This window comes from Falco cherrug, chromosome 7 (assembly GCF_023634085.1).
Source record: "Falco cherrug isolate bFalChe1 chromosome 7, bFalChe1.pri, whole genome shotgun sequence".
Classification (NCBI taxonomy): Eukaryota; Metazoa; Chordata; class Aves; order Falconiformes; family Falconidae; genus Falco; species Falco cherrug.
In genome coordinates this window covers 45,464,124-45,479,264 of record NC_073703.1, presented here as the reverse complement: position 1 = coordinate 45,479,264, position 15,141 = coordinate 45,464,124, and the positions used below count along the sequence as shown (strand labels likewise).

At 50.6% G+C, this 15,141-nt stretch overlaps 1 protein-coding gene across 3 annotated transcripts in view; it reads left to right on the top strand.

The window, feature by feature from the left end:
* Window positions 1-713: 713 nt before the first annotated feature.
* Window positions 714-15,141, top strand: part of CD82 (CD82 molecule) — a 41,332-nt gene continuing 26,904 nt past the window's right edge. Inside the window, exon 1 of one of the 3 annotated variants that reach the window (XM_055715434.1) lies at window positions 714-735. The gene's annotated coding sequence lies outside the window, so the exon portion shown is untranslated. Of the gene's footprint in view, window positions 736-949; window positions 1,085-15,141 lie in introns of those variants that run through there. The other 2 variants (XM_055715432.1, XM_055715433.1) reach the window with 2 other exon arrangements.

The window sequence follows — 15,141 nt, the reverse complement described above, 5'->3', positions numbered from 1 at the left end:
GAAACCGTGAGAGGGAGGAATGCTGCCCCTCAGAAGGGTGAGGGACCTCCTGAGCTTCACTCATTCTAGAATTGCCCTGTCTGGTTTGGTTTTAGTGGCTTTGATTTGAGGATTTGAAGAGGATCGCATTATTGTTACTATTAGATTGCCTTATGGCTGTCATTTTTATTTCTGTCCTGCCAGGAGAGAAGAGGCAGGATCCCACCGGGCTGTTTGTGCCACATGCCAAGAATAAAGCGCCGGCACTGGCAGCGCGCAAGCGGGTACGCTGAACAGAGCGGGGAAGCCCGCGGGAACAATGCAATGACCCCCGTCAGCAGAGTGAACGGCAGCCGCAGCCTTCGAGCACCTCGCTGCCGTCACGTCGCTGCGGTCACTGGGGCAAACAAGAGCTTAACGGGGTTTGGGTGGGGAACAATGCAGCAGCCGCGCCGATGTTCACTAGGGCAGCAAAACTGCGTGTTGGGAAAAAAATCTTTGAGCGGGTTATCAGGCTGGCTGTCGCTTGGCGGAGAGCCACGGCGCACATCTTGCAGGAGCAGACAAGCCGCGAGCGGCCTTAGACGTGCGGGTGGGCAGCGCCGGGCCGTGAGGGACAGCCTGGCGCAGGCGGGTGGGGGCACAGCACAGCAAGCCGGGGCTACCGCCCGCGGGGCAGCGCCCGGGACCGCGAGAGCCGAGGAAGGCGAAGCCGCCGCGGCTGGACGGCATGAGGCAGCGGCCGAGGCCTGACAGGTGAGAGGGGCCGACGGGCGCCGAGCTCTGGCGGAACGTGTTACTTGGTTCGAGAAACGAGCATAAACGGGACGTCGGGCCGAGCGAGGGGCTGGCAGCAGGGCAGCGGGCAGCCGCCAGGCGCCGTGCGGGGCCCCGCGCCGCCCCGCAGGCAGGCAGCCGGGCCCGGGCCCGGCCGAGCGAGGCGCCGCCGCCTCCCCCGCGGGGGCCGGGCTGGGGCGGGGGGCAGCGGCCCGCCCCGGGGCCGGCTCAGCGCAGCCGCCGGCTCCGCCCCGCGGGGCCGGGAGCAGAGCCAGGGCCACATCGGCGCGGGCAGGGAGCGCGGCGCCGGGCTGAGCCCCGCAGGTAGGTAGGTGTGCCGCGGCCGCCCTCGCCGTGGGGGCGAGGGACGCGGATCCCTCTGCTGGGCCCGGCGGCCTCGGGCCCGTCGGCCCGGGGGTCGCGGCCGTGCGAGGCGGGGGGCCGGGCCCGGCGGGAACTTCCCGGGGGTTTCTGCGGGGCGCTGGCCGCCGGGGAGCACCTTGCCCGGGCCCGGCGGGGCGGGAGCCCCCGCCGCGAGGAGCGCCGTGCCGTGCCGGGGGGGCCGGGCAGGCAGCGCTCCGGCTGCCCGGGGAGCCCCCGCGCCGCTGCCGGCGGGTGGTTGTGCGAGGGCCGCGGGGAGCCCCTCGGGGGCCGGGCCCGGTTGCCCGCGGCTCACGCGTGTGTGTCCGCGCAGGCTGAAGCGGCCGGGTGGGTCTGAGCCTCCTGCGTGGCTGGTGCGGGGCCGGGGTGGGCATCGCCAGGTGCGGCGGAGCTGGCGGCGGGTGGCCGCGGTGCAGCGGTGTCGGCAGCCTGAGCCTGCCTCGGCTGCCGCCCGTGGGGCTGGGCCTTGCGGCGCTCCCCAGTGGGACTCTGTCGTGATGGGTTTCTGAGACGCAGATTAGATGCCTCCGTAGCAATCTTACCCCTAATAGCATTATGGAAATCTGGTACTGGCCCAGCCTGCTGTGCCTCCCCCGACCCTGCCCTGTAAAATCTCAGTGAGGAGTTAGGTAGCGCTTGCGTTGCAACAGCTGGGGAGGTGTTGGCTGCGAATTGCCTTGCAGTGTGACTGTTGATGTGTCTGTCCATACGGGGATAGTGGCTTGTTACAACCCAGGCATGCCGTTTCTACCCCAGAGCGTTCAAGGGCTGCTGTCTATGCTTTACCGTAAAATGGAGCACTCGGTACAAAAATACCCCCAAACAAAAACAACAACAACAAAAAACCCCAAACACATGACGGGAGAAACACAACCGTTCTGGAATCCAAACGCTGGCTTCAGTAAACTGTAAAGCTAGTTCAGGATGAAGTGCTCCTGTGTCTTGGAGCAGCTCTAGCATTTCCATCTCGTGCATGAGATGAGAGCTTGAAACTTTACTGGCTGTGCAAGGGAGGGACAGTGTCCTGCTGCAGTACTCTTGGAGCTGGCGGCTGGGGAGAAGAGCAGCTCTTGGTGATGTTTGTGCTGCTGCTGACAGTAGGGATTTGCGGGGATAGGATGCACCCCAGCACTAGTGAGGCCTCTTGATGTGTAGCTTCTGAAAACACCCGTGTGCCTCTGTGCAAGCAAGGGCGTACAGCTGGAGAGTGCTGTCTGGAAATCTGCCATCAGTGATACTTCCTCTCTACATAAGGTGCTTTTTTTTTTTTTTTTTTAACTTTCTCAGGCACCTTGGGCTTGAGAAGAATTTCATCAAAGCCCAAGGTGTGAGCCTGCTGCTGTGAAGCTTGCTTGCTGCATGAGAACCATTGAGCAGAAGTGTGTGGCTAGGATCCTTTTGGTGGACCACAAGGTTCAAAGTGTAGAAACACTGCTCAGAAAATCTGGAGGGAGGTGTCTAATGAGAGGAGCAGTCTCCACAGTGTGCTGCTGTATGCTGGTGTCAAGATAAGTGTGTGATGAGCTGTAAAAATGACAAATTACTCAGATCTTACTAAATACTTCATGAGCACTAAGTGGGGAGAAGGGCACTGGTGGTGTGGTTGCTGACCTGTTCTGCGGTGTCACTGCACTGGTTGGCAGCAGTCCTGCCAGTGTCCCATCATAGGACCTCTTTGTGGCTGCCAAAGTGGGGTGGTTTTTAACACTTATGTTTGTTTCTGGTCCTTTGGCTGGAGCAAAAACTCCCACACTTACAGTTGTGCTTATTTAAAAAAAAAATGTCCGTGGGTGCTTGCTCATGTTGGGCTGCCACATGGGTGAAAAGGACCTTTGCCAACTGCACTGCAAGCCTGTGTATGGATCTGGAGTGGCTCAGGGAGGTGAATAGCCTCCCCTTACTCCTAACATCCTTTCATTTAACACCCCTTTCATAGAAGGGTCTTGCTTCTAAAATAGCTTCTCTTGGTGGAGCCTCTCAGGGCCTGAACCCCTCTTGGCCTTAGCTTCTCTGCCTTTGCCAGGGGCTCTGGGGACTGCTGGGATGGCATCCTTGTCCCTGTGCTGAGTAGCAGCAGTGGCTGGGTGAAGTCTTGCAGCATTCACTCAGTTTCTTACCTGCGTGCAGCAGAAATAGAGCAAGACTCAAGCTCGGTGCCTGGAGAAAGCTGTCCCTGTGGGCAATCTCTGTCCTGCTGTGTGGAAGCTCCTCCCTTAAGAGGATTGAATGGCTTTAATGATGTGGCTCATCTGGACTCTCTTCGTTCTTGCTACTGTCTCTATTTTAGTTCTTGGCGTCAGGCAGGTGTAGTGTGACCTACAACTGTAAGTGGGTGCAGGAGATGCTCTAACAAGGCCTTCCCATAGCTCTGTGGAAGTTTCCTGCCCCTGCTACGCAAGCCACTCTGTTTCAAACTCCATGAAGTGAAGGCTGTGGGTTGTATGAAATTCCTCATCAGACTGTAGCTGAGGAAGGGATTTTTCCCTCTTCTGTACCTCTGGGTCCTTGCGTCACAGCTGTGAGGCAGCAGGGGACCATCCAGGACTGCAGGCATTCATCCAGTAGATGTTTAAATTTGAGAGGTGCAGGTGGGAGTTTTGCAGACCTCTGGTAATCACAGGCCCTGCGAAACTTTCCAGCTCAAACCATGGCTGTGGTTCTTGATGGCCGCTGGCACTGTTACAGTTGGAAGTGTACAGCCAAGGCAAAAGGTGCTGCCACAAGGACCTTGGGCACTGGTTGCATAGAATCTGTTGCTGGAAAGCCAGGGTGATGCTGGGAGGGGGACCATGCCCTGTGCTATCCAAAGTGGTAGTTATCGCTCTACTTCCATGGTGCCTGTGGCGTGGCAGCCACTTTCTTCCTGGTCTCCTTTCTGTTTCTGCTCGCTGGTGAGTGGGAGGTGCTGCTGTGGGTCTAGCAGGGCTCAGGCTACAGTTGAGTGGCTTAAAATGCTGGAGGAGGTGACAATATTTCCAGTGGGTCTGTGCAACAAGGGGTGATCAGCGCTTCAGTTATCATAGAGTCATTTAGGTTGGACAAGACCTTCAAGATCATCAAGTCCAACCGTTAACCCAGGATTGCCAAGTCCATCACTAAACCCTGTCCCTAAGCACCTACATGGTTTTTTTTAATACCTCCAGGGACAGTGATTCTGCCACCTCCCTGGGCAGCCTGTTCCAATGCTTGACCACCCTTTCAGTGAAGAAACTTTTCCTAATATCCAATCTGAACTTCCCTTGGCACAACTTGAGGCTGTTTGTTCTTGTCCTGTTGGTTGTCACTTGGGAGAAAAGACCTGCCCCCGCTGCCTACAGCCTCCTGTCAGGGAGCTGTAGAGAGCAAAAAGGACCCATCTGAGTCTCCTCTACACTAAATGACCCCAGTTCCCTCAGCTGCTACTCATCAGACTTGTTCTCTAGACCCTTCACCAGCTTCATTGCCCTTCTCTGGACACACTCCCAGTTCTTGTGCTTATTCCTCAGTTTCCTCTCTAAAAAAGCCTCATGTGCATCAAAACTAACTTCTTATTGCTAGGAACTCAGGCCCTCACTATGGAGTGTCATAGCTTCACCTCTAAGACAGGAGCACCACGCCTGCATTCCTTTCTTCCCTGCCATCGTTTGTGGAATGGATCATGACATCCTGGGATCTGGAGTCCTTCTGTACAGCAAAGGATGAGCTGGGCCCAGTAGCCTTGCCCCCCACCCCACAGCTGTCAGCTTTGAAGGGCTAAGAAATAAACTGTGCTCTTGTACTGATGCTTCTGTTGGAGGAATGTGTAATCAGAGCTTTCTACAGGCAAATAATTAATGACACATGTGTGAAGGGATGGCCGTGTGAGCCACCTTCCTTTTAGGAGCCACGTAATGAGCTGCAATCGTTACCTAACCACCTCCGTCTCTTCCTGGCTTGTCTGTGTTCTTAAAGAGGGAATGAAGTGGAGGAAAGGCTAAACATTACAGACTTTCTTGGCGTGGTAAAAGGAATAATACGGGAGCCACAGCCAGTGCTAGCAGTTTCTTGATGGTTGGTCAGCTGTGGCAGAGCCTGTTTGCTGAAAGCTGCCTGGGCTATCAGGGCTTGGAAACACTGAAGCAGTTAATGGCTGACTTGAAGCTAGATGGGGTGATAAGTGAAGCAGGAGGAACTGCATGCTGGAGATTGCCTATATCATTGCCTGCATGTGCTGACAGATTCAGAGCGAGCTAATTTTCTGGAAGAAAGATGAGGTGTTACTGTGGGCAGCCCTGCGAAAGGGACTGCCTGGTAGATGGCAGCAGAAAAAGGGAATAAAACAGTAGCCTGTTAGCATGGGGAGAGGAATTGGGGTCTGCTGGCTCAGTACCCAAGTGTGTGCCCTTAGACACAGCAGGGCCAGGGAAGCTGGGTGGTTCGGGGCTCATCCAGAGTAAATACAAGGGAGAAAGGGAGGGAGACTAAGCGGAAGGCAGGTTTTCTCCTGTGGGAAGAGGCACGTGCATGGGCTGACTGCTCTAGTTCTTTTATGTCCTTGATGGAGCTTCAGAACTGGGACATCACCATTTAAAAGCAAGTCAAAACAAAGTGCGGTGCATATACCTAATTGCTGAAACTTGCTGCTGAGGTAAGTGGCCCGTCTGTCTTTAAGGAGCTGGGAAGGGCAGCTCTCCTGTGCCACCAGGAGCCTTGCACGTGGGCAAAGGGCTGGTGGCATTTGTTAAGGATGCTGCTGGGCTGCTGCTTTAGTTTCTCTGCAGCACAGCCTTGAGCAAACAGATGTATCGTGAAGGTGCTTTACCCTTTACTGCAGTATTGTTGCTGAGCTGTAAGCAGATCACTGATCTCTTCCGGTATGATGATAATCCTGTGGCCATGTGTACTGGAGAAATGCTGACCTGGGATGAGCAATGTATGTTCAGATATCTAGTAGCCCAGAGATTTGAAGTTATATAATGGAGAATCCCCCTTGTAGGCAAAAATAAATCTGCTTCAGTTAGAGAGAGGTCTTGTACACAAGCAAAGGAAGGGCTGAGCTGTCAGAACTGCAGCCATGCACCTTGAGATGAGCTGACCTTCTCACAGCTGGACTCTGGACTGCCTTTGGTCCCTTCTGCTGGTGCTCTGCATCCATTGCCGTGGAGGCAGTTTGGGAAAGGGGAAGGAGACGAACTAGCTTGCAGGGATTTGTGCAGAGGGGCCAAACTTGCTGTAAGGTAGAGGAGGCTGTTTCCCAGAGCTGCCGTAGAGAATGGTTTATTGTGACTGGATGTGGCAGTGTCCTCCACCAGCACCTTCCTTTGGCCACTGCCTCTCTGATCCGTGAGATTTCAGTGCCCTCGATAGGATGGGGCTGAGGGACAACATGAGACCTCAGTGCCCTCAGCTCCTGCTTCTACAGGAGAGGCTTCATGCAGCAAACTGTCCATTTAGTTTTAAAAGCAGCCCACTGCAGGACCCTGATTTTGCTTGGGTTGGTGTACTGGGCTGATACAGGTTTGAGTGAGTTGCCTCTAGATGTTTTCTGTATCCGGGTGCTGTGGAATTAACAGCCTGTGCGGGGCTTCAGGAGCAGCACACGAGGCAGGTGTGGAAGTAATATCTTGGCACTGAGTAGGACTGCAAGGGCTGCTGCCATCATCCCATAATGTAAGAATATGCAAATCCTAAACACCTGGAGCTGGCATGTCTCCTGTGATAGATGATTAGCAGTTTTGTTGGGAACCAATTGTGAAGTCTAAATTAAATAGAGGAGCTCTATTATTGCACAAAATGGCTTGTGCTCTAGTTAGACCTTTTCAGGGAAGTGTCTGTACCTTTTCATGGCATTTCAGTGACTAGGTGCTCTAGTCTTAGAGGCAAAAGTATCTGTGTGGAGAATGTCTTACTCCCTCCCTACTTGGTTTCTTTCAGATTTCTCCTTGATCCTGCAAATGGCTTACTGAAAATTACTTGTAATACATGTGGACAGAAATTGAAGAGAGGTTCTGTATCTGAATTCTGAAGAGAGGTGTCAGTATCAAGTGGGATTTTTTTGGACTTTGGTCCCCAGAGCTAACATGCCTGATTTTGGAAGGCACCATGCAGACAGCTTCTCTCCTTTCTGCTTGTAATCAAATGATTTGTAGAGTTCTCTTCATGTAAAAGGATTCTATTCTGTCTGGTGTGGCTAGGACACCATCTCTAGTATTGCAGTTATAATTCTACATTGTTTCATGCTGGTGGTATGGCGCAATCAAAGCACCCTCTTTACAGCCGTGGATCTGGTCATGTGTCTGCTGTGTGTGTCAGTGAGGACTGGAGCTGCTGCTGCTGCTGAGTCAGTCTGGAGTGGCTGCTGGAAAGTCCTCAACTTCCCAGTGTGCTTTACTAAGTTAACTCTGTCTCCTGTCCCCTTGCTCCGGTTTTTCCATGTCTTGTAAACGTGGAGCTAGGCTCCCTGCTCATACAGAAGATGGATCCAGAATACTGTGCTGGACTCGGGCTGAGGAGGCTGCTGACCTTAGGTTAGCATGGCTGTTTCCCCGCTGCTGTTGCCTTGAATTTTGCACTGACCAAGCAGTGACAGGAACTACTTTCCAGCATTTATGCTGGATGCTTGAAGAAACTGGGCCTTAAAATGCAGGCAGCAGTTCTAATTATGCTCATCTCTGAAGTCTCTTGTGGGGCGGGGAGGGGGTGAACCTGCCTGGATGTACTTTCCCAACAGTCTAAGAAGCTTCTGGGCTGCTCTTTGCATTCAGGTCCCTTTCTTATGCAGGTTTGCAGAGACACTGCACATGGAATAACTAAAGAGCCCTCTGAGTTGTGCAGTAAATCTGCCTCTTCCTGAAGGAAGCTCTTTTAATTAGAGAAGACTTCTGCTTGGCAGCTGCTGTGCAGGACAGTGCTTGACCACAGCTGTGTGGTGAAGCCCTGGTGAGCCATGTGAAATAGGGTGAAGGGACAGCCCTTTTCCTGCTCCGAAGGAGTCTGCTGCACCTCCCTGGGGATGCTGTGCAGGAGCAGCAGTGGGAAGGCTGTGGGTACAACAGAGGTCCCTGGTGGCTGGTGGTGAGGGGGAGTGAAGCCCTGTGGGGCAGGTCAGCCTTGCAAGTGAGTTCCAGCCCCTCTGTGGGACTTTCTGCAAGAGTTGGCTGCTCCCTGTGTACAGAGCTCGGCAGATCCCTCCCACGCGATCCTCTGAGAGTGGTAGCACCTTGTCTGAGTGCAGCTGAAGTGGGGCAGTTGTGTTTGCTCCTGAGGGGTGGGAGGTGATGCCCGTGGTCGTCTCTCTTGCCTGATGTGATGGGACCCAACAGGTCAGAGTTTCCTCTCGCCCCTGCTCCCTGGGGGAGGTGGTGTGACTGGCAGCTTCCTGAACGAAACTGAGGTGACCAAAATGCTGTTGCAGCTTTTGATAATACAGCTTCAGCATCAAACTGGTTGCTGCCTCAGCAGAAGAGGCTTTTTCAAGGGAGGGCTATTTCAAGGAACACCAAACTGCTTTAATGCCAGAGTCCAAGACCTCAACAGCTCCTTTGATGTGATGCTGCAGTCCTGCTGGTGGTTACAAAGCCTGGTTGTTTCTGCATTCATTCCCAATCCATCATATTGCAGCTTCACAGGCTGTCATGGCAGTAGTTTAGACTTGATCCTGTGTTAAATCAGTAAGTTCCTGCTTTGCGTAGCTTCAGGCAGATGGGAAACCTCTTCCTAGCACAGCTGTCAGCTATGAGCAAGACCTACCAGCATGTATACAAATAAATGGCCACGCACCCGGTGTTGTCCCATGGGAACCTAAACAGTTGGTCCCTGTTTGCATGGAATAGAGACAGCCTTTGCTGCAGGGTGTTTGCTGTCAGGAGGAAGAGCCTGTGCAGTGGCCTGTGAGCTGAGGCCAGGTCAGTGGCCGTGTTACTGCGGTGCTGTCTCATGGTTACTCCTGTGCCCAGGGTCTCAGTGGAGAGTCCCAGCACCCTGTGGTGGGTGGTTTTCCTGCTGGCACCCTCCTGTCAGAGGAAGAGCAGGTAATGGGGCTCTGCTGGGCTGGATTTCAAGCTGCTGTGCTATCCAGGGATGCGTGTGTATCTTGGGGGCAGAGGGATCCTCGTGTCACAGCTGTAACCTGCCCAGGTAGCATGCATGAGACCCCTTGCTGTAATTTGATGTCATTAGCAAGTTTGGCTTGATTGAAAATTGTGGAACTGATGTTAAGTAGAAACGGTCCCTGGGAAGCAGGCTGTGGGGGAAAGAGCACAACGTGGTGGGACAGAGGCAAGTAAGAAAAAATAAGTGTCTGCAACCCTATTAAAAAGTAATCATAGCCTCAGTTATGATTTACTGATTAAGGATGAAACAGCCTCACTTTCCTCACCCCCCCAAAATGGGAGCATTTGTCTCTGCATTAAGGGTTTTCTGATATTTGTAAATCAGTTATTCTGAATAAAATTTCATTATTTTTAAAGTAAATACCTCTGAATTACTTTTTTTTTCCCCCAATCTGATTCTTCTAGCATTGCTCCATCAAATAGTCAAATAGTCTCCTGAAAATTTGTGCTCTAAATTTAGAAAAGGAGACCTTTTCAAGAAAGTAGAAAGGCCACCCAGTGTCTCTTGGTTCAGGTTCAGCTGAACCCATTTTCCAGACCACTCTAGAAACCACTGTGTAGGCTTGCAGACTCCAAGGAGGCTCCTCCTTTTCCCAAAACAGACCTAGCTTTTCAAAGTCTTGCTGTCTATTTTAACTGCCAAACTCTTGGGGAACTTATCCCATATGTCTGTTCCACTTGGCTTGAAGCAGCCCTGTCCATAACCTACGCATGTAGTGCTTGGAAGGATGGATTAATTATTTTCCTTTTTTTGGGTGGTGTTTGGTGGAGAGTTGTTCTTAACTGCAGGTGGCAGGTCTGTAATTGAGTAATGTTCTCTCATTGCTTCAATTAAGTATGCTGGGATTACCTGACTAGTAATGTGGCTAGCAAAACACCTGTGTGAATTGTGGTCTGCCTTGGCCTCCAGGACCATCTTCATAGAAGGGAAACCAAAAGATTTTGAGCATGTCTTCCAGTTGGCTAAGTGTTTTCCAGAGTTCCCCTTTATTTTCCAGCTTTGCTGAGATTTCTTATTGTGGCATTTCACTTCCTGGAATGCTTAGGCTGGGAACAAAGTGGCTTCACTGCAGCTTCTGTAACAGCTTGTGCTGTGTTATTATTGCTCCTCACAGTGCTGCCCTTTACTGCTGTATAATGCAGCTTTCGTTTCCACTTTCTTTCTCCTGTAGGAAGAGCTTGGAGTGAGGAGACTGCTCTGCAAAGGTGGAAGGAAAAGGTGCTAGACGATGCTGCTGTAGTCAGACTGTACAGCAGCCCCTGGTGGCACCAGCTCTCCAGGGTAAAGCATGAAACTGCTTCTGAGCTGTGTCCTCAGAGTGATCAGACCAGTGAGGGGGTTGGCTGTTGTGGCCAGGTGCTGCCAGTTAAAAATGTGAAACTATCTGTGTTACATTGATACTGGAGGGGGAAAATGTGGTTGCAGGTGGATATTTTTGAGTAAAGGGAATGAGCACACATGTTTTCAGTCATTCCCTTGTACTTAAGGGCTTTTCTTGACCCCCTGCCCTCTCTAAGTCATCATTTTGGAAGGAAGGGCTGTTTGAGATAGTCCCTTCCTCCAAAGCTTTTTATAGTTCTGGCTTTTTTTCTTTTCATTCATGCCCTCTGGTAGTGGTAACCATGGCGTGAAACTCAGGATGTTGTGAAATGTAAGTCCTGAGACTGTCTGTGAAGCATGCTCATTTTGCTGGCAGGCAGATCAGGTTCTGGTGGGGTGTGGGATCTTGTGTGACCCTGGGATGGTCTGATGGGAGGTAAAGCTTCTCCTAGGGCAGAGGGCAGTGAGTGCAGACACTGGGTCCAGCAGTAACCTTTTGTGGCTGCGGCACCGCTGTTGCACAAATGGCTCTGAACTGTTGAGTTTGGAGATCCCTGGCTTAGCTGTTCCCGTCTACTTGTAGCAAATGGGTTTGCTGAGTTGCTTTCCTTGCTGTCCTCCCCGTATGTGTGTCTGGGAGAGACCACGTGATACTTTGTGTGAGAATCTTGCAGGAATCTTGTATTTCTGACTCTGGGTATGGCCAGCCCTGCAATGGGGTCCTTCAGATTGTAGAGTAGGGGGCCCGTGGTTATGGTGGGTCAGATCTTGTTGAAGAGGGATGATTATTACAGCTGCTGATCTGTGGTCTTCTGCTTTAGAATCACATCTAACAGTGCCAATGTAGTAGCAGGGGAACAGGAGTGGTTCAGTAGCCACAGGCATACAGTCAACTAGTGAATGGTGAGGGTGCTGCAATTGCCAAATAGTGTATTTGGCAAAAAACAAGATTCCTGAGATCACAAATAAAGGGACTGTTTCTGTGAACAGGCGAAAAGATGCATCCCTTTGTGGGCTGAGGCACTTTTCTGATCTAGTAGAAATTCTGTGACTTCTCTGTCATGCTGGGTCTGCAGTAGTCTTCCAGCCCTGCTTGATCTGTGGGGGTAAGGGGTTAAAACCTTTGCTGCTTGAGATCAGTGCCTTGCCAGTGGCAAAGGATCTGATACAAAGCATGTGATATGGTTAAAGTAGACTAATAGCCTGTCCTTTCTGTTGTTCAAGAAAGCTCACTTAATTCTAAAGCTTCACAATAATTTGGAATGGCAAACTGGAGGTCTCGGTTTGGTGTTTGGTGGGTTTTTTAGTTGGTTGGTGGTTGTTGTTTTACTTCTTTTCTGCCAGGTAAGATCATGTGGATGGACCCAAGGGGAGAGGTCTTGGGTAGACATTTCTATTCTCCAGTGGGCTGGTCCCACTGTGGCAGGGGACTTCAGTGCTCTGGTGGGCACCCAGATAGCTTGGCAAGGTGTCTGAGCTTCTCCAGAGGCTTAGCCTGAGAAGCATGAGGTGGTGCTTGTCCTCCTATGCTCTTTTGGGTAGGCTATCTCTAGCACTTGGCTTCTAGCAGCATTTGGCTTCAGTTGCGGAGTGAACTACTGGAGAGCCTGCTATTGCTGGGAATGGCTGGGTAAGCCTAGTTGGCTTCTTTCCCACACTGGGTGCCGGTGCCCAGGCTCTGCCCAGCCCCATCCACCTGTCTGTGGAGAAAAGAGGTGCAGTCCCAAGGCTCAACAGGCAGAAGGGAGGTGGAGAGAGAGGGTATTTGTTTAATTGCTATTAAGCTACTAAGCTGGGGAAAACTTCCTGCCCTTGGTAAAACTACTCCAGATGTACCTTTACTATATCCTTGATAATTCCTGGAAAGAGCCAGAAAGAATACAAAAACTATTTTCCCAGTTCAGGGAGATGCTGTAACTTCCCAGAAACATGTTCGTTATGAGCGTGCTGAATCTAAGCACCGACTAGTTATCTTTCCTAGCATCTGAGAAAATGGAAGCAACTAAACCCCAGTTTGTTTTGAAAGGGAATTTACAGTAGGAAAGTCCTTAACCTTGACCTCTAGTATCTTATGGGAGGAGGAGGCAGAAAAGATAAAAATTCAGCTATACTACCTGATTCCTACCTCAGTCTGGCAATCTCTGGTGCCATCTAAGACAGAAAAAAAAAAAAAAAGCCTGTGTTAAGGCTCTCTTCCTGCTTGGACTGTGGTAGCTTTTGGGTGCTTTGGCAGGGTGGGAAGGTTGCTGGGCCTCAGGAAGGAATCTCTAAGCCAAGTGACGTTGGAGGCAATATTGTGCAACTCCTCAGAGGTGATTTGTTGACCTCTGAGGCAGTGCTTGCATGAGAAGGGAGGCTCAGGAGCCAGGGGATTTCCAGGCTGCTAAGTCTGATGGCAATGGCAAATGCTTGGTAGGATCCTCTGCCCACTGCAGAGCCATGCTGGGGAGAAGCTTACCCGAGTGTGAGCTGGGTGCCGCTGGTCTGTGCTGGCTACCCTGCTGCATTTTGGGGTGCAGGTCCTGCTCATGGGCTTTGCTTCTCTGTGGGGAGGTGTGGGGCAAGCCAGTGTGGGGGACTGCCTTTGACACACACAGGGGCCGCTTGCGGGCAGGGGAGCTGGTGAGGGCATCCATTTCAGAGGTTAAATTTGCAGCTTAACAGCTTCAAGTGCAGAAAACAAAGCTGAGCTGGTCTCATTTTTGGAGCCGTTAAAGAGCCAATGTAGTCAAGTGACAGAGCTGCCCAACCAGTTTAGTGAAAACTATGCGTTTTTACTGCACTGTGTACTGGTTTTAGTCAGCATGGAGATTTCTCTCTGGACCCTACCTGCAGCGTTTGTTGCACAAGTAACATTCTAATACGTGGTAATCAAAGAGTCTAAACTGTACTTTTGGCTTTTTCTTCTGTCTGCTATTTCTGGTAAGTTGTTGTTGGGTTTTTTTTTTGTCGGGGGAGAGAAGAACCAAATGACTTCTGGGACAGATTGTGGGGTTTTTGGGTTGGGGTTTTTTTCCAGTTTTTTTGGCAGAGTTGTATCTCTGCTCTTGCTGAATGGAAAGATTTGCTCAAATTGGAGAATTACTCTCCTGCAAATACTGTCATGCTGTGCAAGTGTGAGGACTGAAAATAGCAACGAACTTTCTCGATTTGCCAGTTGTAGGGACTGAAGACTTAAAAGGTTTCAAGCTTTCGAGTGTGAAGTCCAGATGTGCAATCAGATTTTAAGAACCCCTTGCAAATATAGAGAGACAAGACATGCTTCTAAAACTTGTGCTGCTGTTTTGATGCTTAACTGTGAGTTGTTTTCTTTTTAACAGTATGATAGTGGTTTATAAATATCTAATCACTTCCTCTTGAGCATCAGAAGTACGTTTCTAAAATACACGTTTCCTTTTTACAAAACATGCAACATGTGCTTGCTGTGGTAAAACATCCTGAAAAACTTCTGTCATTGTAGACAGTCCTATGGGAGCTTTCTAATCTTGAGTCTTGCTGCATGACACTGCTCCTTATTATTCACACCACAGTACACGACTATAGAAGTCAAATGGAAAAGCTTAATGTCTTACTGGGTGCCCCAGGAACAAATCTACCTTTGCAGTGTGGGTTGATGAGTCTCCTCAAACGCATCTAGTTTCCTGAGAAATCTAGTCTTTCCAGTGGTATTTCTGCAGTACTTGCAGCCAACTGTTGCCTTGCTTTAGTCTGCTCCCCTTACTCCAGGGACAGCCAATGTGCAGGAGCTGCGTGTCTGCTTGAGCCTCTAGCTTGCAAATGTCTTGCAGAGGCTCATGTTAGGGTGTCACTGTACATCTCTGTACTCCTAAGTGGTAGATCAACGTTTGTTGACAAGTATTGTGCTGCAATTTGCAGGCTGATGTAGCTATGCTGCTGTTTTCTGACTTTGTGCTTAGCCCTCAAACCATCTCCTCTAGCTTGAAGGCAATTGCTTCTACTTCAGGTGAGCAGCAATTGTCTCTGGAGTAGATGGGATAAGAGTGTCTGTTCAAAGTACCTTCTTTTCTTCTCTTCTGTTTCTGAAGTTTGTATTATGCAAAAATAAAGATTTCTACCTTGCCCTGACACTTCCCTCCAGAAAGGTACTGTAGCTGAATTGGTAACACGTACACACACACACATATGTATCTATAAATAATCTCTGCATCCACAAGTGTTGCCTATTTGAGAGGGTAACCCTAATTAGCAGCCTTAATTTTTAGGATCCAGCTTCTTCCTCAATCCCTCCATTGTAACTTTTGAAGAGATGCTGTTTGGAAAATCTCTATGACCAACATGGTCTTGTTTATGTTTTCAAGGTCGTTACACGGCTGGTATTATCTCAGTGAAGCTGAAAGAAAAGTTCAGTGAATTCAGACCTGAGTCTTTCCATTGACTCTGCAGTTATGTGCTTGCCAGAGACAAGATGTACTTCCCAGCTGTACTAGAAGTCCAAGGCCTTTGAATATTAACGTCAACAACACAAACTCCTTAAGATACTCTTTTTACGTTAACATGGCTTTAACTTGCAGTTGCTGCCCTGAGGGCAGCGCTGTACCTGGTTAGCAGGGGACTTAGTAACTCTGTCATGTTTCATTAACTGGCACTGTTGTG